This window comes from Sciurus vulgaris (assembly GCF_902686455.1).
Source record: "Sciurus vulgaris genome assembly, chromosome: 9".
NCBI lineage: Eukaryota > Metazoa > Chordata > Mammalia > Rodentia > Sciuridae > Sciurus > Sciurus vulgaris.
Genome location: NC_136469.1, coordinates 89304007 through 89331005, shown reverse-complemented (window position 1 = coordinate 89331005; position 26999 = coordinate 89304007).

Below are 26999 nucleotides of genomic sequence, written 5' to 3'. Positions count from 1 at the left end.
ACATGGGTGCTTTAGTAATGCTCCTCAAGAATGACATTTGGAGTGATATTTGTGCAGCACGCTCCTCCTCCACATTCTCCTTCTCCTCCTACCTTTGCCTGTGATCAAAGCATGGTGTAGGTAGTCTGTCACCACAATCCATCATGTTGATTTTTAACTTAAACTAAAACCAGTATCCTTTTGAATTATCCATTATTACTTAATGGATATCATAAAATTTCTTGGCACTGGAGGCACAGCGATGAGCTGTATTCCGGATCTTCTGGAGGTAACTACACAGTAGATTAAGAAGACAGGCTCAAGGCAAGTATAGTACAGAACTTCAGGAGTGAGTTAATTACATGAGTTTATAATGGGAAGCAGAAGATGCATACTGCAGCTGTAGCTTTGGGACTTAACCGCTTACTGATTGCATTTGGCACTCTGGTCATTCAGAAGGGTAGTAGGCTGACGATAGGTCCTCTATATCACTCCAATATAATATGTGAGAGAAAATAGAGATGTCCGTGAAAACGTCTGAAGGAGGTAGAGAATAACCAAAGGGAAGAGAATTTCATGCCAATGTTTTTATCATGCAAAAAAAGAGGATGGAATTTCAAGAAGGAAACTTTAATGCCCATAAGCAAATGCTACAGTGAACTTGGAGTTTGCTTATCATCATGAAACTGCAGTTTTCTCATCCTAAAGGTGTTATCATAAAAGTTGGATCTGAATTAAATGAGAAAGCATATGAATTATATTGCAAATGAAAATTATGCAAATATAATCTTTAGGTATTATATATGTAGTTTTATCATCATAGTCTTCAAGAGAAATACCTTAGTTAAAAAAAAACTCTCTAAAATTAATGGAGGAATAAATACAAGAAACAATGAGAAAATATCTTTGGACAATACGGGGGTCATCTCAACTCTTAGGACTGGCAAGGCATTCCCTTTTAGTACAGACCAGATCTTCTGTGCAGCAGTTGCAATTATATTAGAAGGAAATGTTTTAGGCAGACTAAGAATTTCTCAACCCTCAAAACATATTTTAATTCCTGAAATCTGTGAATATGGTACATTATAAGGCAAAAAGGAATTAAGGTTGCTGAGGGAGTTAACTTGGTTAAACATCTGAAATTGAGAGTATGCAGTTGAACTCATTAGAATCACAATAGCTTTGAAAAGTGGAAAAGGGAATCACAAGGATCAGTCATATGATAATGGAAAATTGTAATTAGTAGGTATTATCATTGGTATTTTCTTCATCATAATCCTCATTAGAAAGCACAACTGAATGACATAATTTCTCTAAGAATGAAAGAGGAAATGAAACACAAAGCACAATGAGAAAATATCTTTGGAAGACACAGTGATCATCTCAATGTTTAAGGCTCAAGAGAGTTACAAATTAGATGTGACTTAGTTTCCTTTTGTGGAAGTTGAGACGGGGAGGCTTAAATAGTAATACTAAGTAGACTGTTGTCCAAAGTAGGTAGATTATTTTCTCGAGTTGGAAAGGGCATACACTTTTTCCATGAGCTAATTTATTTTATCAACTTCTTTTATTATCTTTCTACACTGGTCTCCTCAAATGTTCCCCAATGCAGCAAACTAATTTCCACCATAGGGAATTTCAACTTGTACTTGGGATTTTGTTCTCCTTGCTCCCTTATATACTAAATTGATAGCCTTTCTAAAATGCCACTAAACCGGAGTCGTTATGCTTTATCATCTGACAGAAAATTATCTCTGTACCTTGCACTCTCCTGTATTTGTTAAGCACACTATATCACCCAAGATAGTAGGTGCTCCTGACTCCTTGTTTACTTCTCTCCATTGCATTGTAAACTTTCCAAAGGAGGACTGCTGTCTCTTTTATTCCTTGCTATGTCTGCATCATCTAGAATGGGGCCTGAGAGCTGGTGTCATTCAACTTCTTGAATGACTTCTCTGTAGACACCACTCAAGGGGACACTGGAAGGTTTTTGTCCTCACTGCTTGCCTACTGCTGAGAAATACATCGGGGTATTCTTGTGAGAAATCTGAGATATTCAAAGATGTATGAAATATGACAGGTTAATTGTGCTATTGATTGACTTCTGGGGAGAGTAGGAGGGAGGAAGGAACAGTCCAAGTTTGGTCAATATATATTAACATATATAAAATAAATGAGTTCCAGTATTCTATGACATAGTAGGGTGACTATAGATAATGATAATATACTGTATAGTTCAAAAAAAAAGAAAGAAGAAAGTGTTTTTTTCCACTACATGGAAAAAACAAATGATTGAAGATATGGATGAGATTTACCCTGATTTAAACAAGAAACAATGTGTACTTGTATTGAGACATCATCCTACATATCAAAAATACATTTAATTTTAATATGCCAACAATTGCAAAAAGGTAATTGACTTCATTTAAAGTTGCTTCAGTGTTCCCCAACTGGGAAAAAGAAGTGGTTAAAAGAATGACAATGTCAATGTAGTCTTTAATATAAAAAATATAAATAAAACCATACACATGAAGGTGCCTAAAATGAAATGCTTTGAGGAAAAATAAATTTGTATTATTCAGAAACAACAGTGAAAGTTTGGGAGTGTGAGTTGTTTAGTCAAACCTCAGTTAGGAAAACATATACTATGAAACACAAAATACACTAGATCATTGTTTTTCTTTTATTCCATGTTGTCTTTTTGGTCATTTAACCAAAATGTGGTAGTAGTGTAATATGACATGAAGCAAGAGAAAATGCAGTTTTCCCTGTACAGAAAAGAAATATAACATTATTTCTTAAATTTATAATTCTTTCAATACCTTTATATTCCGGGCTGATGAAAAGAAGGCATTTCTAGATAATTCGTGTGAATATATGTGAGTGCTTAATATAGTATCTTACACAGAGTAGACAAATACTTGTTACATGAGTATCAGATTAATTTTAAAAACATGTACATTCTTCTTTAATTGTACCAAAAGAAGGCTTTGTTCATATAAGCAATGGGAATTGTCTACTCATTTCAGCAAATGTTGTGCTTTGTATATGTTTTAACCCCAAAAAGCTCATGTGAGACAATGTAAGAATGTTCAAAAGTGAAACTATTAGGTTATGAGAGTTATAACCTATCAGGTGGATTAATCCATTTAAATGAATTAACTGGGTGGTGACTGTATGCAGTTATGGTATGGATGGATATAAAGACACTCTGGGTATGCCTTTGGGCACATTTTTTCCATGGTGAGCAGAACTCTGCATCTTGGCGATTGTAAAATGAGCTCCTTTCCTTCACCACATCCTTCACCTATAAAGCTTCCTTCACCTGTGGCCCAGAGCTATGGAGTTGGCCAACCATTGAATGAACCTCTGAAATCATGAGCCCAAATCAACTTTTCCTCTTCTAATATGTTTTTGTTGAGTCATGTGTTCACAATGACACAATGGTCACTAAAATAGAAAATGTTTAGTGAAGAATGCTAAAGAGTTTAATTTTCCCCAGCAGTTTTGTAGTCATTGTAGGTTATACTACTTCCTACAATCAGAATAATTTGATCTAAATATAATCTGTATTTAATCATTTTATTCTTTTATTAGAAAAACACCCTCTGATTAAAAAAAAAAAAAAAAAAAAAAAAAAGCCCATTGCTCTAAGATCAAATTAAAACCAACTCTTTCAGGGTCATGTTGATGGTGTTCTTTCACCTCCTGATTTCCTCATAACCACCCTGCACATTTGTTCAGGATTTCCCTTAAACATCATCCTCCATGTGCAATCATCCTTCAAGACTTGAGGCAAATTTGTAGACATTTGCCTTTAAGTTTGTGTCACCATCAAATCCTGCTCATATCCCTTTTCTGGAGTTGACCTTCTGAGAGTAGAGTGTTTAGCTCACACAAGTTTCTGTAACATTCCCTACTTGGCACAGCACATAGCTAGTAGGCAGTATGACATCCATCCACATATTTGCATACTATTTCTTAAAGTCCAGATTCAATGAAAAAACCAAATGATCAGGAGAAAAACATAAAGTCAAGTCAAAAAGATTTTTCTTAAGAAGAAAAGAAGACAGTTGTAGGCAATAGGCAAATGTTGAAGAAGGAAAACAAAAACCTAAATTCCAGGGACAAGTGGGGAGGAAAGAAGGGGACAAAAGAATGGAGGCCATTTGCATTGTAGGCACTAATTCTTTGATCTTCTTAAACAAATGATTAAAAAGTACTTGATCAATGTAAGAATCACTATGTTTATCCAAGATCAAGATATTCTGTCTGACATACATAACATTCTTCATTTAATAAAGTTTTGTTTAACATCTTGGATAATACATTAAAAATCAAATACAGCTATATCCAAATTTATGAACAAAGAATAAAGTAAATGTTAACAGATGTTCCTGATTTTGGAATTTGCTTTCTTTTGCACATTTTGCCAAACTCCTCAATTTCAGTATAAGTCAAATAGAAAATAGCATTTTAAATTAATGCTATGATGGCATGAGTCAAGATGTTCTATTTCATGGGATGTGGAGCGAGTGCCCTAAAAGCAAGGAACATTAATAAATGAATGTTGGTTATCTGTCCATTCAATAGGAAGATATTATCTACAGCATGATAGTTTTATTCCAGTATAAAATTAAATAGTAGGTAATAAAATGCAGAACTGTAATCAAGAGAACAGAGAATCGAGAAAATCTAGTGAAGATGATGGGCATTTGACTCTTTTTTAATAAGATTCTACTTAGGAAAGATCCTGCTTTGATATTATGATTCAAAAATTATCCATGAATATATTTTCATTCACAACACTCCTTTATAAATTTCTATAGTTGATAAAACAAGAACCAAAATCATACCTTAACCCTCAAACTGTATTGGTGAGAGGAAAATAACATGTGTTTACAGGAATGAGATATATCTCATCATATAAGAGATTAATGGGGGATAAAAACTGACTTTACCTGGCTGGAAAGGATGGCTATATTCTCACTCAACTATATTGCTGCAAAATAACTTACATTTAGAATACTAATTCAGGCAAGATGTAAAAAAGAGTTTTAGATTCTTATTTAATATGAAAATGTGATGACTTACTTCCTGGGAGATACAGTCAGATTTCATGAGAGAAAAATAGTACTATATTTCAAATACTTGTTTTCCTGCATTGTTTTGTATGTATTCGAAGGAAGTATTGTTATGGTTTAGATCTTACATATCTCCCAAAGTCCCATCTGCTAAAAGCTTGTTCCAGCTAACAACAATTTTGAGAAGTGGCATATATTTGGTATGTGGAACATGGTGGAAAGAAGTGAGCATTCTGGGGCTATGCCCTTGAAGAGAATATGGGAACCGAGAATCTTCCATGGCTTCTCTCTCTCTTTGCTTCCAGGTACCATGATATGAAAGGTCCTCTGTCACGTGCATTTGCTATAATTTACTGTGCTACCACAGACCAAAAGCGACAAGCCAGGGGACCAAGGACTGACATCTCTGAAACCATGAGTTAAAATAAGACTTTCAACCTTATAAATTGATTGTTTCAGGTATTTCTCAAAGCAAAAGAAGGCTGAAACAAGTACAGTACCACAGTCATTATAAGGAAATATCAGATAAACTACTGTACCAGAATGACATTGTGAACTTGACCATGGTCAATTTTGTTCTGGAAACACATGATACTTCGGATAACTGACTCATTATTTTCTAGGCTCACTTATGATGACAATAATTATGACTTCTATTAAAAATCAGCATAAGTTATAAAGAAATATTTTATTTTCCCTCAAGGTGCTTCTTTATCTTTAGCAGTGAAATATCTGGCAAGAAAGTGAGGCAAACCCTTCAAAATGATGAGATTAGCTCTTTAATGGAATAAGATAGATATAGGTTCTTTTTTCAGGATGTCCTCTGTCAGTGTTCACAAGGTCTTTCTTCATGGCAGCTGGAATGAGGACATTACTGCTATTAAACAAATTTTACTGGAGGCCATTGTTTTGGACTGAGCTTGTCCACTAGGCCCCAGGAGAACAGACCAAACCAAAATGGAGACTCTCAAGTAAAGTGCCAGATACTCAAAAAGAAACTTTAAGAGAGCAAGTAGACCCCCAAGTAGACCAGTTTTTTCTGAAATCAGGAGATTCACAACTACTGGAAAGGAGCCCTTCAACTTTAGTCAGTACAATAAGGAAGTTCTTGTGTTGTAACACTTACGAGAAAATTAATTTCAAGAAATCTCATGTGAGCCAATATGTCCTGTACTGTTGTTGCTTCCTTAACCCACCACACAAAAGTACAACTGTTGTGTAGTGCTCAGCAGACTTACTCTGTATATGAATGAATGAAATATTTTTAAGTTCTAGAACCATAAATAGCAAACGATTTGATCTTTAAACATACAATTTTGTCTTTTGACGTTACTGTTAGGTTTTGTACATTTGCCAGGCCAGGTAAATTTGTTTTATAATTTTGTGTGGTGAGAAAGGACCTTCACAAACTTGTCTGAAACTTAGTTGACGTAGGTTCAATTGCAAAATCTTCTGAGTGTTCTACAGCATGAATATTCAAAATTCTGTACTTGGAGTAAAGTTTACTGTCTTTACTGAATTTTCTACATTTTTGCAATTTTTTTGAGCACTCTAGTTTTTAAATAAAAAAGATTTATGCATCACATATTTGAATATAGAATTGTATATATGTAAACATGCCATAAACTGAAGAGTTTTAGGTATAATGTTAAGTTTCTGAGAAGAAAAAACATGTTATTTAGTTTTATAAATTAAGTAGTAATTAATAGCATTTGTCAATTATCATGTCTTACAAGTCAAATTTTAAAACAAAAGTGGTATTCATGATGTGTTAGACATAATCCAACATCATTTTTAAATTCTTAAGAAGTGATGGCAAAAATAGTATTCAGTTTTGTCTCATCTTAAAACTTTCAGTCTTTTCCTTTTATTTTGCATGGAAAAGCCTTCCATGAACAGATATGATGGAGGCCAAATTGAGATGTAAAGATAGACAAGAAGGGTTAAGTGTAACAGAGGCAAAGGGAGATATTTCAGATTGAATATTATTTCCCTTGAAAATTTGTATGTTCAAATTTAATCCCCTGATATGTGGCATTGCAAGTGTGGTCTTTGGTGCTGATTAGATCATGAGGTTGGAGCCCTCATGCATGAGATTCATGGCCTTGTACAAAATAGCAGAGGTCTCTCCAAGTTCAGCTACTTAGCACAGGGAAATATTGCATACTTATGAACAATGAAGGTAGTCCTCAGTAGCTTTCAGAACTGTGAGAAATACATTTCTGTTGTTGTCAGAACCTACCCAATTTCTAGCATTCTTGTCATCACAATGGCAATGAAACTGGGGCAGGAAATAGAAAAACCAATTGATGTCAAAAATCAATCACTGATATGTTTCATTTTTTCTCAACTTCTATTGTAACAATTCAAATTCTGAATTTTAATATTCAAATGGTTAAAATTTAAGGATGTGCCCAAGTCTTTCAAAATGCATGCTTAAAGGCATAACAATGTATCAAAAATCTCTGAGCACCATTAAGAACTTGGAAGGAGACTGGATGACAAGTTGGAGGTAAGGCTCATTTGAGTTCTTTTTCTCTGTAGATTAAGCAACAGTTTGTGAGATATACCTGTATTATTCCTTGAGGAGGAAAACAAACATGATGATATATTATACTAATATAGTTTTTTAAATGCACAACACGTTCCAGTCTTACCTACTCATATACTTAAAATGTCTATAAATAATATTATTAGTTTCTCAAATCTGATTCAAAAACAAAACTCAGTTTAAGGTACTATTCACTAGCCAAGAGAGCTAACACATAGCAAAGATATTACTCATGTCAAGATCTTGCACATACAAGGATGTATGTTTTTTATGGTTTTTTGTTTGTTTGGTATCAGGGATGGAATTCAGGGGCATTCAACCACTGAGCCACATCCCCAGGCTTATTTTGTATTTCATTTAGAGTCAGGGTCTCACTGACTTGTATACTGCCTCACCATTGCTGAGGCTGACTTTGAACTCACCGTCTGCCTGCCTCAGCCTCCTGAGCCACTGGGAATACAGATGTGTGCCAACACTCCTGACCAAGGCTGTATGTTTGCTATGTACTGCTGTCTTGCATCTAACCATCAAGGACTCTGAGCTATTGTTGAAAGTATGATGAAACTAAGTCACTATTTTGACAGACAATGATACATGCAGCTTGCCGAAGGAACCCGAGTTCTCAAGAAAATCAACATATAGAGTGTAATGTATAATTTTCTCATTAACTAAAACACCAACTCCAATACAACAGCAACAATATTTAGAACACAGTGGAATTAGCAGTTTGATATTCTTAAAAGGAAGTGGGTATGTTGTCTTTAATTGCTGTTTACTAGTTCTGGATAAGAGATTTAGAATGCAGTCAGAGTTGCTGTTGTTCTCATAGGCCCTGATGTGAACTATTCATAGAAATAATTCCCGAGATTTTCTGTCTTTCAATTAGGATGGAGATGTTTGTAAGTTCATTATATTTACACTTTCCATGAGCAAGAGGCAGAAGGTATGGTAAGATGAGCACCTTCATGTTAATTTAATTCTCTGGACATAGAATCAGACACACAAATGCTTTTTAACTTGTATGTTTCACTTTATTTCCTCATTTATTTCTTCACTAATTTATTTACTGAACTCTAAACAGCACTGTTGTAACAGATCTGGTATTCATGACCTAGTAAAGAACAATACTCCAAAGATACTACCAAAGTACTGCATTCTACCATGTAAATAAATATAATAATATTAGTACGCACATTTAAACATTGAATTAAAGGTTTTTATTTTTCTTTTTGTAGCATGAATTGAACCCAGGAGCACAGTACCACTGAGCCACATCCCTAGGCCTTTCTATTTTCATTTGAGATGGAGTCTTAGTAAGTGACTTAGGGCCTAAGTTTCTGAGGCTGGCTTCCAGGGCAACATTCTCCTGCTTCAGCCTTGATTTAAATGTAACTAGTGCATATTTAGTGAAACACAAAAAGTGGAGATTATTTTTCTCATATTTCCTACTACAAGAAGTTAGGAAATACAGAGATCAAGTATGAATGTGGACAATAGGATAAGTGAACTACAAACAGAAGTATGCTTCCCTGTGTGAGTTACCATTGTACTCCAAGAACAAACTTGGTGGCTGAGACCATTGCTTCACATTATATAATTAAGTAAGACTGACTACTTAATCTCTGTCACAAAATGTCATGCTCTTTGAAACACCATCAACTTACTATGACAGAAATAGCACCCAAGAGCTACTCCTGTACCACTGGGGGTCATTAAATTGGTGGCTTAAGGATGCAACCCAGGAAGGGATACATTTAGTGCTGATTTCCACTGAACACTCCTTCTCCTCCTCCTACTGATTCTTCATTTACTCTATGACTAAAGCAGGGTACAGGGTATTGACATTCTGCAATGTTTATTTAACTAAACGCAATCATATTTGATATAACAAGTTCTATAATAAGAAATTCTGCAAATGACATATACCGATGAATATGTAACATGTCTCTTCACAAGAACCTGTTTTGCACTGGTGATACCTGGTGTCTAGCTCTATTCCTACTCTTAAGGAAACTCCTATATAACTGGAGAAACAGGCAAGGGGAAGGGCAGATGCAGAGAGAGAAACTAAAGCCAAAGTAAATTACATGAGTTTAAATTGGGAGAAGGTTCAACTTAGGCCTGCTGGTTAGGGATTTCCCAGATTATTGGTCAACCAGGAATGTTGACCTGGGGCACATCCCTTAGACAACATTGATGAGATTGGGAAAGAGGATCAGGAAACCCATGAAAATCTCTGAGAAGGAAAAGAGTAGGAGAAAAGAAGAGAATTTCCAAGTAATTTGTATATCCCGGAGGCCAAAGGGATGAAATTTCAACAAGGAAAATTAATGCCCATGAGCAAGTGTTACATTGGAAGTTGCATAATGTCATTAACCTGAAGATTTCTCATCTGGGAAGTGTTTTTATAGGTGTAGCAGTATTAAAGAGGAATGTGCACAAATCAAGTTTCCAATAGGAATTACTCAAATATAAAAACTAAGTATGATCATTATTTTTACCTTCAAAATAATCATTTACACCATAAAAGTCTTCATTGGAAATTTTTTCTTTTCCAATACTGGGAATTGTGCCTATGGGCATTATATACCTGAACTACTTATCCTTTTTTTTTTTTTTTTTTTTTTTTTGAGACAAGGTTTTGGTAATCTGCCCAGGCTAACATTAAACTTTCCATCTTCCTGCCTTAGTTGTCTACATCACTGGTATTACAGGTGTGCCCCATCATATCCAACTTGGAACCAACATCTTCAGGAAAGCAATTCTTCAAGAGATATAGGAAAAAAAAAAAAAAAAAAACAATGTGGAACTGTGTGGACCACATGAATATCATCTCAAATCTTCACAGTGGAAATCAAGATTTAGAACTTAGAAAAGACAGATTATTTTTAACAGAAGGAATTGGAAAGCATTACATAGTCATACCAAGTGATCACATCACATTATCAAAATGGGTTGTTTCCTGGAATTGACTAGATGCAATATGTTAGCTGCTTCACACAATAAATGATGAATTATCACAACACTTTGGAGGGAAAGGGTGAGAGGTGGAGGTGTGGGACAAAATAGGAGGAAAGATTTTGTAAGCAATGCTATATTCTTCATTCAGAAATTATAAAATGAACATTTGCCTGATGATTTATCTTTCCTTGTGTGAGGAGTAGTGTACGAATTTGTGAAATACAAGCATGGAGATTTTTGCCCACATGAACACTTAAAGCCTGATGTTCAACGGACTGGTGGCAGTTATTTTATGTTTGCATTAAACAAAGAAATAAAGGTGTTGCTTACCCAAAAAGAAATGAAATAAGGAATGAGTGCTTAGCATGAAAAGATATGGAAATATTAAGGGTCTTGAGGATTCTGTAAGACAAAAGGATAAGTAAAATTCCTTCAACCCTTCCTTCTCTTCCAAAACATCAATGAAGTTTTGTCTTTCCAGTGCTATCTTACCCATGATCTGTACTTCATCTACAGAACTTTAATGTACCACACACTCCTTTTTATGAAACCTAAATTATTTTTATCCACTTCCTGCCTTTTCTACTTATTCTAATCTCCTTGAAAATTTTCTAATGTCTACCACAATGAAATTGCACTTGATCTTGCTTCTGCAGGGAATTTTTTATTTTAATTTTTTAAATTTTTTTTGTACTGAAGATTGACTATGGGGCACTTAACTGCTGAGTCAATTCACCAGAATGTTTATACATTTTATTTTGAGACAGGGTCCTGCTGAGTTGCTCAGGGCCTTGTAAAGTTGCTGAGGCTGGCTTTGAACTCGCAATCCTGCCTCAGCCTCCTGAGATGCTGGGATTACAGGCATGTGCCACCATGCCCAGCTCTTTGTGTAATTTTCTTTCTCCATGCTCACGTACAGGCTAAATTAGTATCCTTTGAAATATACTCACTGTTTCACCAGCTTTTTTGTTGCCATGACCAAAAGTCCTGGCAAGAAGAATTTTGTAGGAGGAAATTCATATGGTGCTCATAGTTTCAGAGGCCTCAGTCCAGAGACAGCCACTCCACTGCTCTGAACCCTAGATTAGACAGAACAGCATGGTGGAAAAGTGTGGTGAGGAAAGCAGCTCAGAAAAAGGCCACCTGGAAATAGAGAGAGTGCCTCTCTCACTAGGGAATATACACATACTCTAAAGGCATGCCCAAGTGACCCACCTCCTCCAGCCCCACCCTACCTGCTTAGAGTTACTACCAGTTACTTCCTATAAGGTGATCAATGCACTAGTTAGTTTAATGTTCTCATAACCCAATAATTTTACCTCAAACTTTCTTGCATTGCCTCAAACCTGAACTTTTGGAGGATAGCTCTTTCCAAAACACAAGTACCATTATACCTCAAAATACACCATCCTAAGTAAAACCGTATCCCTGTCCTTGCCCTTCCTTTTCCTTGTTAAGCTCACATATCACTACCTGACACAATATGTATAATGTTACCTGTCCACTTCTTTCAAATGCAAAGCAAGCTCCCCCAAAACAGACTTTTGTATATTATTATGTGCTCTGCCTGTGTCATGTAGAAAGCAGCTGCTAATTATAGTCACTCAACAGACACTCCTATAGTCAAAGCCATTTTAGCATCACTAATGGAGGCTGAAGAAGGTCTGTTCTTAGTGCTTCCTGCTATTGGAAGGAGACATTTGGGGTCCCCTTCTTGCCTGTAGCGACTCAGATAGTAAATGAAAGAACCTTGGAGTTTACTGTGCATGCTGTGGATTATAAAGAAGTGAATAAAATGTTGGAAAAACTAGGCCAAATAATGTAGTTGATGTTGGGAGCATATATTTGGAGGTTGTGAAAGAGAACACAACATGGAATTAATTGATTTCACGGACTTCTTACATAGAGTTGCTTCATTGCTACCAAACAGGGAAAAGGAAGTGATTAATAAAATTATTATGTAAATTTATCCTACAAATATGAAAATGTAAATAAAGACCACACACATCAGATTTAATGCTCCAACTTTATTGGTTTCAGAAAAGAAATGAATTTGTGTTATTCAGAATCACTAGGAAAATCAGCTTAACAATTTGGAATGGAAACTGTCTAATCAAACATTAATTAGAAAGGCAGGTGTCACAAAGGGCAGAAAATACACTAAATCAAGGTTTGTTTATTTTCAGAGTTTCCCGTTGCTTTGGATCATCCTGTCAACAACTGGTGGGAATATTTATTGATGCCAGGGATGAGAAAATTCATGTGGTAACTGGATTTTCTTGTCAAACCTGTTTCAAAAAAAGAAAAATACATATCATCTCTAAAATTTACAAGGCTATTTTACCATTTATATATTTATATAGTAGAGTATAGCAGTTTTTAATACTTTTAGTGAGTGAAACCCAGTGTCCAAAGAGTGTCTCACAAAGATGCAACAAATAGTGTCAAATAAACTTCTGAATATATTTCAGCTACCATCCAGTTCCCACAATTAAAATTTTTCTTAGGAATATCACTGTCTTAGTTCATTTCATTTTTAAACATAACTTAGACATTTCATTCCGTTATTTACCACAAAAACGTTCTAACATATCCTTTTTGAGTCATTATCTTCAGCCACAAGGTCACATTGACTCTCCTCCACTTCATCAGTGCAACAGAAAGTTTAATTGGAATAAACAGAACAAATGCAATTAAAACTATTGTACTACTGTAGACCATTATATATTTATATTCTGTGACATTCCTCTTTTATCTCCAAAATGTGGCAGAATTTATATTGAACTATTTAATATTTCTTTGGATTTGGATATTTCAATGGCCTCTCTAAAGAGATAAAATGGAAAACTTTCTACAAATCAAATAGATTAGCTTACTATACCGTCTAGTGGGTACTCTCTTTTGGTTTATCATAATTGATCATTAGAATTCCTTCTCATATTGATTGTGTAAAGGATAATATGGGGATACTGTTAAAATGCTGTGTGCAGCAGTTGCAAAGATTGTATTTTTAGGAGTTACACTTTGCAATAGCATCCAGGAGAGCTCTCCTGGCAGGTCAACCTGTAGTTTTAATGGCCACTCAACAAACGTGTGTACTGACACCACTGATGGAGGTTGGAGAGGGTCTGTTCTCAGTGCTTCCTGCTATTGGAAGGAGACATTGGGATCCTCTCCTTGACTGTAGGGACTGAGATAGTAAATGAGAGGACCTTGGAGCTTATAATGCATGCTGTAGATCATAAATGGGTAAATAAAACTTTGGAATCACTAAGTCAAATAATGTAGTTGATGTCGGGGGACACATATTTGGAGGTTGTGAAATAGGCAGACCATGGAATTAATTGACTTCAAGGACTTCTTATATAGTGTTGCTTCACTGCTACCAAAACTGGCTCAAGGGCTTTCAAGTGCTGTATCTTTTACAGTTTCAGTGATTCTATACAGTGACTAAATAGTATCATAATACCTACTTTGTTGATGACAGATCTGATGTTTAGGAAACATTCAGAATCCTTTGAGGTCAGGAAACTAGTGATGACAGACCAGGACCAATGCAGGTATCCCCCTCCCTACAAGCCATCTCTTAGCCAGAGCAGAACAGAAATTCCTCTCAGCAGTATTTAGATAAATGCATGCTCTTCAGAAGACCTTTACCAAGATATACTTCATAATGGGGTTGTTTATTTTTATTCAAATTCTGATTTTTGTTTCTTTCCTTTAACTGTCAGCATTGATACTTCAAGAAAGAATTTAAAAATAGTCATAAGATCCAGCTTACCCCTTTGAACAAGGTGGTTGTTACTGAGGAGGAGGATAAGCATATACTTGGGAATGTGAATTCAGCTGTGTATTGTCTGGATGTGATGGGATTGGTGAATCTTCTAAGTTCAGATATCTGCGATGCCTTTTCTGCATATACATGGAAGAAAATATAACATATTTGAGACAATGTTAGTGTGATTGTTTCACAATAACTGTCATTAAAAGATTAGATGAGTAATGTCAATAAGAAACTATGTATCCATTGTAGGATTGTATTTTCAAACTTTCTTTAGGTTTCTTCTTTTAAAAAAAATATTAAAAGAAGTTAAAATGACGAAGCATTAGTATGTCCTGTTCATTGACAATGTTGTAGAACTCCTGATTATAATCTGAGCATTACATCTTCTTTATGATATTACCTTCAAGTTAGTGCCTTGCCAGTCCCAGGAATATTTCAGAAAGGAGAAATTTCTTACCCTCCTCTTCTGAAGAATATATCCGTTACCTCTTTACTTATCATGGATTTACTGTTTTGTAATTCTACTACACTTTTCATAACCTGTTAATCAATTATACTCATGATTCCTTCTAAATATTTTTAAGGTGACATTTTAATTCCTCTATTTTGTAGTTTAGTAAGGGATATGTAGACAGATTAAATTGATATGTCCAATCAAATAATATCAGTCATTAACATGAGAAAGATGTATAACTGTATGTGCCTGAAGAACTCCACTATACAAAACATAACAAATTTAAAAAGATAACACGTACCTCATGAAATGCTTGAGGCAGAGTGCCAAATGACATGGCATTTGGAAGAATTTTTTGAGATCACAGAAGTACATGTTGTCATATAAAGGGAAAAACACATATAGCTTCTACATTCACATCTCTTGAGATCAGCCATGAAACAAGGCCTTCATTCATTAGGAGCAGAGTGAGCTAGAGGCCCCTGGCAGTCCATGTTCATGCCAGAGTCACCTGAGCTAGGGCCTTCACTGCTGCAGAAGGTTATGGTCCTCAAATATCCTCAATCCAATTTGGGAGATAATAGGCTACAACATCTTTGCTTTCACTGGAGAAGGAGCACAACCAGCCTTTGTATCCTTCCACCCAGTCTTCAATGAAAAGTACCCCTACCCTTCCAAATATTTATAAAAGCAATCAGGCTCTCCCTCCAGCCTTTCCCTAGTCCTTTTGCCTCACTAAGCAGCCAAGAGATCCTGCCTGTTCCTGTGGACCAGGTTAATACCTGGCTGACCAATACTGAGCAGTTTGTTCTGCAGAGGCACTCACATAAAAATTAGGTAGCCCTGCCCAACAAGATGACATGAAGCTTTCAAAGAAACACAGTAACTCTCCGGCAAGAGGTTCCAAATGAAAGTAAATAAAATGGGATAAGGAAGAAAGGATACAAACTATGAGAAGCAAACTAACAGAATGAGAACATATATCTGTCAGTCATGTTCTTGAAAATACAGAGATTAAATTCTCCATGGCTTCAGATGGGTTGAATAGTTGAAGAACAAAATATAACAAAACAGATTCCATGCAATTCCTTATTAAAATACCAATGCCATTTTTCACAGAACTAGAAAACACAATCAAAATTCATAATGGAACACAAAAGATCCCAAATATCCAAAGAAAACTTGAGTAAAATATGTAAATAAGCAAATAAATGAATAAATAAAAAATTAAAACCAGAGATTTTACCTGACTTCAAAACATAATGACAGTAAAATAAACATGATATTGGCATAAAAAAAACTGTAAAGAAAAATAGACAGAACAAAGAATCCAGAAACAAATTCATATATTCTTGGCAAACTGATGTCTGACAAAGGCAGGAAGAAAATTTATTGGAGGTAGGACAATCTCTTCAATAAATGTGAGTTGGAAAACTCCTTATGCATGTGCAGAAGACACTAGACCCATACCTCTCATTCTATAACTCCAAATAGATCAAAGACTTAAACTTAAGCCTCAAATCTGTGAAAATGCTCAAAGAAAGCACAGTGGAAATGCTGCAGGATAGTGGTCGAGCACCTAATATCACAGACAACAAAAGCAATGGTGATGAAAAGAATTACATCTAAATAATATATCTTTTTTACAACCAAGAAATAATCAACAGAAAGAACAGCCTTTGAAAATGTTCATCTGATAGAGTATTTCCAGACTATCTAAAGAACTAAATAACAGCAAAAAGTATGTAACCTGATGAAAACTTGGTGAATAACCTGAGGAGACAATTCTCAAAACTGGGTATGCAAATTGTAATATATGAAAAATGCTCAACATCACTAAGATCAGAGAAATTCTTATGAAAATCCTCTCTGGTTAGGATGGCTACTCTCAACAACATAACACACGCAATATGCTGGTGAGGAAAGGGGGACTCTTGTTCACAGCTGAAGGGAATGTATTTTAGGATAACCATTATGAGAAACAGTACAGAGGTTCCTCAAAAATCTGGAAATAGAACGCCCATGTGTTCCAGCATCCCAGTAATGTGTATATGCAGTGGAATTGAAATCTATACGCCAAAGAGACATGTACACTGACAACTTTAGTTGAATGTGATTCACTATATTTCAAATCTAGAATCAGCCTATGTGTTCACCAGTAGACGAATGCATAAAGAAAATATGTATACATACAGAATGGAATATTTTCTAGCCATAAAGAAATAATGAAATTATGTCATGTGTAAAAACACAGAGATAACTGAGGGACATGATGAAAAAGCCAGAAAGAGAGAAATGAACGGCTTCTGTCACTTATATGTAGAAGCTAAAAACCTTATTTTCAGGAATAAAGATGAGAATAGTGGTAACCACAGTTGGGAATAGCATGGGAGATGAAAAGATGGAAAGAAAATTGTTAATGGATATATAGGTTTGCAACTGAATGGGTAGAATAACTATGGATGAAAAAATAATTACATGTTTTAAAATTGCTAGAGTAAAAAGATGTTAGTGTCCTCTAAACAAGAAGTGCTAAAGAGCTGAACTGATAGACACATCAATTGCCCTGTTGATCATTACACAGTATACACATGTGTTGAAAGGCCACATTGTGCCAAAGCTCATGGCTGTGTCTACAGTGCCACCTAATCAGAAGGCTGAGGCAGGAGGATCACTAAACACGGGAACTTTAGGTTTGCCTGGGTAACACAGAATGACTCAGTAGTAAAACATAACAAAAAGAACAAAAGAAAAATAGTGTTGTATTACTTTTATATGTATAAATACTAGGTGTCAATTAAAAATCAAAATGTATGAAAAACTAGTAGTCATTGGAACTACATAAAAAGAAAGCTGTCAACTAAATAAAAATTTTATCTCATTTTATATTGTCAGTATAAACTTTTAAATTTATAACCCTCAAACATCAGAAGATAGAAATTCATACTTCATATATGTTGGTGTAACCCGCCATACTGCATTAAACAAAGTGTAAATGTCATAGAACGAGAACTACAACTAGTCTTTAATTCAAGAAAATGATCAGGGGAATGATTTATTTCTTTAGAGTAGCATTATGTGTCCATCTAAAGTAATGCACAAGATAATCAGATCATTTCCAATGTGTAATAAATTAATGAACTCTGCATTTACATTATATACACATGTCAGAGAGAGGTGTTTCTTTTCGTGGAATAGATGTTCAGGAGGAAATATATTTGGACTCTGCAAAATTATAAAGGGAATACTCACATTGTGACTGTGCTTATGACTATGTTTCTGTAAAATATGAAAAGAAGAAATACACAGGTTAACAAAGAATTCATGATCCAGATGAGCTAGACCTGGAGGCACACACCTGTAACCCCAGCAACTCAGGAGGTTGAGGATGCAAGATCACAAGTTCAAAATCAGACTCAAAATGTAGAGACCCTAAGCAACTTAATGAGTCTCTCTCCCAAAAATTCCAAAGGATTAGGGGTGTGGCTCACTAATAAAGCAAACCTGGGTTCAATCCCCTGTATAACAAATAAATAAATTAGTAAAATACATTCTGTAGCGTAACATTTTCTGCTACTTGGAACTCTCTTACCTCTTCAGAGGAATCAGCTCCCTAGGAAGAAAAGAAAATGAGGAATTAGTTAACATCTCAATTTTATAATTCTAAATTTAATATAGAAATGCACTATTTGCCACAATAATGATTAAGCAGAATGAAGGTAAAATTTTGGTAAATGATACACTGTCCTTGCTATTTGTGTTCTATGTCATTTTACAAGGCACATAAATAAGGCTTTCTCTATAATTAATTTATTATATACAAATATCTATTTACTTTAGTCCATATTTCCTAAGGGTGTGAAGGGAGAAACATTTCAGCACCATAGATATTCTGTATATAATTCAAAATCTACTTACATTCAAATATTTGAATGACTGACAGAGTCTACCATTATCCCTTTCTCTATATTTCTTAGCTTTCTTTTTCCTCTTATATTCTTTTTTAAATGAGATAAATGGAATTTATAGATTTAAAAAGTTTTTATTTAAATTTCCATAGGATTAATAACTGATTTCTTTTTGGGGGACATATTCCCAGTCATGAGATATAAAAGCGAGGAGGAAGGAAGAGAAGGAGGAGGAAGAGGAAGAGTAGTAAGAAACAGCCCCAGTGAGATGAAGGTCCTCCCCAGGGACACAGAGCAGTGAATGAAAATACAATATGGGCTGCGGAACTTTGGTAGGTCTACGGCTTATTTAAGGATGAAAAACAGCAGCTTTATTTTCAAGTCGGGAATGAGTGTTTGTGAACTGGAGCAGGGAGGTTCTATGAGAATCCACTTGAAATTTCCTCTTTGGACACACTGCAAAATTGAGTTATATTTTAATAAAATTTGTTCTTTGATCAAACTCTTCAGATTCCATGTGACCTGGAGGTTTGTATCCCACATTTCAGTGTAGCTCTCAGTTTCACTATTTCTGCAACACTTTCAAATATCTTTGCCTTTATATAAGGCAATCAGATTTGAGTACCTGGGATGATACATACATTGAAGATTTGTTCTGTCCTTAGTAAAATTATATGGTTTAATTCAAAGAATCTGGACATATAAAAGCATTCATTTTTTATGAAGTCCGATTCTGATCAATGCAGTATAATAGTTCACAACACATGGAATGAGTCAGAATCTTTGGATGGTCACTGAGAACACATTCTTCATAATTTCCTGACATACTTACAATCATGGAAACCATGAGAGCCAGGAGAAAGGCAAAGACCAGGAACCTCATATTGGTCTGAGTCCTGTGAAAGCACACGTGAGAGTCAGTTAACTGTTCATTCCTGCCTCACGCAAAAAGCATTTATCATTCACACTGTGCTTCAAGCACTTAGAAAAGCAGTAGAGATTTCTGACAGTTGAAACACATGCCTGACATGACAGAACATGGGCATTGGAGGGAACACTGATGACTAAAGAGTTGTGCTATGATATGGAAACATTAAATTACTAAGAAAGCACATGAATTAATATTTCAAATTGATGAAGAGAATCAGGGTATTAGAGTCAAAAAGAATAAAGTTTGAGTTGATTATGGATGAGTAGGAACTTCTGGGAAGATTGAAAAGAAACAAAACAGAAAAAGAGTAAACCACTCTAAAGTGCAAATAGTGTAGCATGTGAGGAGGCTGCAACTGGATTCAGGATGACCATTTACATGGTTGTGAGATCACCCAAACTTACATAATGCCAGGAGAGAAGGTTATGAAGGCACAGCATAAAAAAATTAGAACGTAGCATGGTAAACTGTAGGGGCAGTTTCTATTGTAGAGTCACTGAAAATGAATCAGTTTTCTTCTTGATAATTAGACTATTGACGATATTGTTAAGAGAAAATTCAAATTGAAAAGAAGTAACAGAAAAAGTATTTTCAGCTACATGTAGAAATTGGAGATTATTCACATTTATTAAACTTAAGGATCAAGGAAAGTTTAAAACTACATGATTTGCCTACATATAGATAGAAAAAGATGGATGGATATATAATTTAAAAGATATACAGATATATACAGAGAGGATAGATATAAGTTGATGCATACATTTATATTTAAGGAGTTTGAGAATGTATTTCCCAAAGAATACAATGATAAAAATATGAAATGATACAAAGATTATTTCCTAGGAAAATACAAAAGAAATAGAAAATATAAAGAAAACAAATTGATACCATAGAGAAATCTGTTATGTAGTGTTCATTTTAAAGAGTGACACATCTGTTTCAAAGTAGAAAAGGGCTATGTGAAGCTGATGGAAATTGTTCACTGATGTTAATAAACTAACTGAAAAAATTACTTAAATCCTGGACACAAACATAAATTTAAAAAAGGAGAACTTACATTATTTTCCTATCAACTTTGAAGCCACCATCCCATGTACATATCAAAGTTATTTTGAAAAAGTGAATATTCTATATCTAGTCAAGAAAATAGGGAGGCTCTGGGTGAATTACCAAACAGGGAAAGGGACATACAGGTTCTCATTCCACATCATTCACTTTATACAATGATTGCTGATGTCAGCTCAGGGGAAGTGAGACCCTGAACTCACCTACAGAACCTGACATGGAATCATCAGATCCTTAATTGCTTCTTTGTGAAATCTTATCAGTAGATTATATACATGTTAATAAATTTTTTAATTTTATTTTAGTATGATAAGATTCAACTGAGACCTCATTTCAGATTGTGTATAAATATATTATCTGTATGTAAGATGAGACCCAAGAGTCAGAGGAGCTGAGTAGAAGCTGAGCTGAAGAGATGATGTGCTGCCTTAGAGAGCTGGTGTATTTAAAGGCACTGAAATACCACCTTTGTTTTCCTAAATAATGTCAGCATGAGGTCACTATGGGAAAGAAACTCCAGATAATGCCCAAACTGTGAGCATTACATGAGATAATATTTTGAATAGATGAAGAGAATCACAGTATTAAAGTCCAAAAGAATAAAGTTTGAGTTGATTATAAATGAGTAGAAACTTTTGGGGAGACTAAAATGAAATAAGAGTAAGTGAAAGAAATACTGTGTCAAAGTGCCAATAGTGCAGCCTGTGAGGAGGCTGGAAGTGGATACAGGAGACCACTTACATGGTGGTGAGAGTAGATGAACTTTCATAATGCCATGAGGGAAGGTTATAAAGGCACAACATAAAAAATTTAGAAAGCGGCATGATAAACCAAAGGGAATGGCTTAACAATGGAGTTACAGAAAACAAATCAGATTACCATCTTGAGAATTAGACCATTAAAGACATAGGTTAGAAAAAACTCAAAAAGAAAAAGTATCAGGAAAAATATTTTTAGCTACTTTGAATAATTGAAGTTTATCAAAAATGGAGGATCAAGGAAAGATTAAACCTAAGTGTTTTCCTATACATGGATAAAAGAAGATGGACACATATATAAATCAACTGATATACAGAAATATGTCCATAGGGTAGGTATATGTTGATACATACATTTACTTTTAAGGAGTTTGAGGATATATTTCCCAAGAAACACAATGACAAAAATTGGAAATGTTAAAAAAATTCTTTTATCGAAATTTTCAAAGAAATAATATATATAAAGAAAACAAATACATAACACAGAGAAGTCTATTATGTCGAGTTAATTTTAGAGGATTACCGATCCTTTTCAATGCAGAAAAAGGTTCTGTAAAGGTGAAGGAAACTATTATTGTAGGGAATAAACTTACTGAATAACATTTAAAGCATGAACACAAACATATATTTACAAAAGGACAACTGACATTATATTTCTATCAACTTTGAGGTTGCCATCTAAGGTACATATAAAAGTCATTATTGAGCAATTGAATGTTATATATCTAGTCAAGAAAATAAGGAAACTCTAGGTGTCCTATCAAACAGGGAAAAGGGACATTCAAGTTCTCATTCCACATCATTCACTTTGTACAATGATTGCTGAGGTCAGCTCAGATGAACTGAGATCTTGAACTCACCTTCAGATCCTGACAAGGAATCATCAAATCCTTAATTGTTTCTTTATGAAAAATTATCAATACATGGTACACATAATAATAAATTTTTATTTTAATAAGGAAGGATTCAACTGATACCTCAAGTTATTATGCATAAATATATTACCTGTATACAAGATGAGAATCAAGAGTCAGAGGAGCTGAGCAGAAGCTGAGCTGAAGAGATGATGTGCTGACCTAGAGAGCTGGTGTATTTAAAGGCACTGAAATACCACCTTTGTTTTCCTAAATAATGTCAGCATGAGGTCACTATGGGAAGGAAACTCCAAATGATGCCCAAAATCTGTCTTTAGGGATTCTATCATCAATTTAACAATGTGATTTTACAATAGAAGTTCATGAAAACCAAGGGACCAGGAAACAAATGGACCCATCAAAAGTTAATCCCTTTAGTGGAGGATTATGAGGAGCAGAGAATGGGAAAAGCATTCTAGGCATTCTAGAAAAAATTGAACAGAGAAATGATTGAAATGACGTACCCTGTTTTAAGAAATGATTTCCAAATGGCAAGGCTGTATGCCAATAATATTAGTTACCATTTAACAATATTTTACCTGTTCAAAATTTTACCTGTTTTGTAATAAATAATAAACAATATGGTAGAATCTGAGTCATTACTGAGCTCAGGTGTGTTTTCTACAATCAAGTGTGTTTCATTCACCTTAGAATATTTGAAGTCATACACTAGATGCAAACATTTGCTGAAATTCAGAAATTTGGGGATGTTTTATGATGAAACTCTTCTCATATATACAGTGACCCTAGGTGCTTAGTGCCATATATCTTATATAGTAAGTGGATGCTTATGATTGGAATTTAGTTTACTTCCTTTGAGTCCTTAGGGACTCAGTTTCCTCACATAGATTCTATGTGTCTACATAATTACAGTCAACAAAGGAGAAAATATTCACTGTATTCCTAGGAATAAATATATAAAAATCTATTTGTTTCCTACTGATTAGGTAAGTCCTCATTCTCAGAAATGATATCAGAAAAACATTGGTAATATTTTGATAAATTATATAGCATTGGACAGTTTTACTCAGACTGTGGCACATGTGATCATTAGGAGACGTGCCATTTGGGAACTTGTTTGAAATTCAATTTCTTTTCTTTTTAGGACATTGCTGAATTTTTTATTGGTGCATTACAATTATGCATACTAGTAGGATTCATTGTTATATATTTGTACATGCATACAATATAACAGTATAATTTGATCTGTTTCATTCCTCAATATCTTCCCTTTCCCTCTCTCCTCCCTCTTCTGGGTCCTTTTCCTCTACTTTACTAATGTCCCTTCTATTTTCAGGAATTCCCCACACCTTTTTTTTTTCCATTTTCCTCTGTAGCTTAAATGTATGACAGGAAATATATGGCCCTTGAATTGCTGAGTTTGGCTTATTTCACTTAACGTAATGCTCTTAAGTACCATCCATTTTCCTGAAAATGACAATTTCAGTCTTTTTTATGGTTGAATAAAACTCCTTTGTGTATATATAATACATTTTATTTTTCCATTCATCCATTGATGCATACCTAGTCTGGTTCAATAATTAGGTTATTGTGATTTGTGCTGCTGTAAACATGGGTGTACATGTATGGCTATCGTATGCTTACTTTGATTCTTTAGGATAGATATCAAGAAGTGGTATAGGTGAGTCATATGGTGGTTCCATTCCTAATCTTTTGCAGAATCTCCATCCACACTGATTTCCATAAAGGTATTAAAATTTACAATCCCACCCACTACTGCTGAATTTTAAGAAAATATTGAACTATAACACACATAAAAGAGTGAAGATATCATAAGCACACTGATCGGTATAATCCATTAGTATAACCAATTGGATATTTTCATCCTCTCAAATAATAAGTCCCTCTCCCAAAACACTCCCTCTCCATTTTATTAATATGTAGACTTCTAAAGCTATAGCTTAGTTTTGCTTATTTTTGAATTTATATAAGTGAAATCAAATAGTATATGTTCTCCTGTATTGAATTTTTGTGCTCAAAATAGTGTTTGAGAATTTCATTCATGCTGTGTTTCTAAGGTTTTCTGGTTTTTATTTCTTTTAAGTCATCATTGCTGTAGAGTATCTCACTGAATGAGTGCACCACAACTTCTGTGAGTACATTTGTGTAGCTCTCGGTTTATTATTACAAATAATGTTGCTGTGCACATCCTTGAAAATGTCTTTTTGTATACATATACTTACTCATTTCTGGGGATACACTAGGACTAGCCTTGCTAGGTCATGTGTAGATGTGTTTTCAATTTATGTTTTCCTAACTTCTAATGAGGCTAAGCACCTTTCATAGGGCTATTAAATATCAAATAATTTCTTTTGTAAAGAAAATATAAGGAATTGTCTGCATATATTTTGTTGATTTGTAAAAAAACTTTTATGTATTGTAGACACAAATTTATCCTTTACATGTGTTGCAAAGAGCTTTTCCTACTCCATGACGAACTTTTTCTCCCTTCCGATAATGACATTTGATAAAAAAAGTTCTTAATTTTATAGTCCAATTTACCAACAAAATACTTTACTGTTAGGAATCATTGTGTCATTTACTAAATTTTTACCTCTACAGCATGAAAATATTTTCCTAAATTATCATTTTTTAAACTTTTGTTCTTTCTAGATATAAATCACAGTAGAATATTTTGGCATATTACGCATACATGGATTATAACTTATTCTAAGTAGGATCCCACTCTTGTTGAACATTATATGGAGTTACACTGCTCCAGTATTATTGAATGCCCTTTCCAAACTTGATGAATCAAATACCTGGGGCTACGCAAAGAAAATGCATTTGACACATATCCAGGTCATTCTTTGAGAACTACAAAGTTGGAGAAAACTCATAATCAACGCTTTATTTGCCCTTAGATTTGATTCCATAGGGATAACTTAGGTTTTAACTTAATAATAAGGTTTTCAAAGAAATATTTGTGAAGATGAATCTTCTATACCCTATTAGAATAGAGTCATTGAGAATTCTGGATATTCGTATGTTGATATATGATAAAATTTTTTTCTTAAATAAATTAATTCAGTCAAATCTAATTAAAATTATTTTTATGTGGTCTCATTATCCTAAAAACCTGCTGCTTTTTCTCATTGTGCAAAATCAAATGAATCTCTATATATGCTCAATGGGTCGAAAGATGCATAGATATATAGTAAGTTAAAATATGCCTGTTTTTAAAATATGAACCCTGCTTCAGTATTCTGAAAGTTTTAAATAACTGCTTTTCTTCATTTTTTCTTCCTCTCCTTCCTTAACTTTCTTCTTTCACTTATTCCTCATTAATTCCTGTAATCAGAATGATTAGCCTCTGCTGCAATAGACCTGTGATAGTGGGAACAGGCAGCCTGATGCTACAAGGTACCACCAAAGAACCACATCCTACCAGGTTACCGGCGGAGGAAAAATGTTTGAAGCTACAAGGAAACTAAAATGATGGAACCTGAGTTGGAATGTCAACGTGAGATACTATTTCCCTTTTTTTCTGATTCAACAATTTAAGAACAGGGATTGTGTATGAGAGTGGGAAACAGGAACAAGGGGCTATAAACCAAAGGAAAACCCTAGGCTATTTATAATTTTAATCTCAGTCACAGTAGTAGGCTATTATAGATTGATGGACCAGAACATGTATGAATTTTATAAATAAATGAAACAGATATCTGATTATCTATAAATGCCAACAGGGTCTTTGAAAATACCATGGTGTTCATCTCACGGAAATATCATTAAAGGTCCACCAGTGTATCACAGGTTTGGTATTACATGGGTGCTTTAGTAATGCTCCTCAAGAATGGCATCTGGAGTGATATTTGTGCAGCACGCTCCTCCTCCACATTCTCCTTCTCCTCCTACCTTTGCCTGTGATCAAAGCATGGTGTAGGTAGTCTGTCACCACAATCCATCATGTTGATTTTTAACTTAAACTAAAACCAGTATCCTTTTGAATTATCCATTATTACTTAATGGATATCATAAAATTTCTTGGCACTGGAGGCACAGCGATGAGCTGTATTCCGGATCTTCTGGAGGTAACTACACAGTAGAATAAGAAGACAGGCTCAAGGCAAGTATAGTACAGAACTTCAGGAGTGAGTTAATTACATGAGTTTATAATGGGAAGCAGAAGATGCATACTGCAGCTGTAGCTTTGGGACTTAACCGCTTATTGATTGCATTTGGCACTCTGGTCATTCAGAAGGGTAGTAGGCTGACGATAGGTCCTCTATATCACTCCAATATAATATGTGAGAGAAAATAGAGATGTCCGTGAAAACGTCTGAAGGAGGTAGAGAATAACCAAAGGGAAGAGAATTTCATGCCAATGTTTTTATCATGGAAACAAAGAGGATGGAATTTCAAGAAGGAAACTTTAATGCCCATAAGCAAATGCTACAGTGAACTTGGAGTTTGCTTATCATCATGAAACTGCAGTTTTCTCATCCTAAAGGTGTTATCATAAAAGTTGGATCTGAATTAAATGAGAAAGCATATGAATTATATTGCAAATGAAAATTATGCAAATATAATCTTTAGGTATTATATATGTAGTTTTATCATCATAGTCTTCAAGAGAAATACCTTAG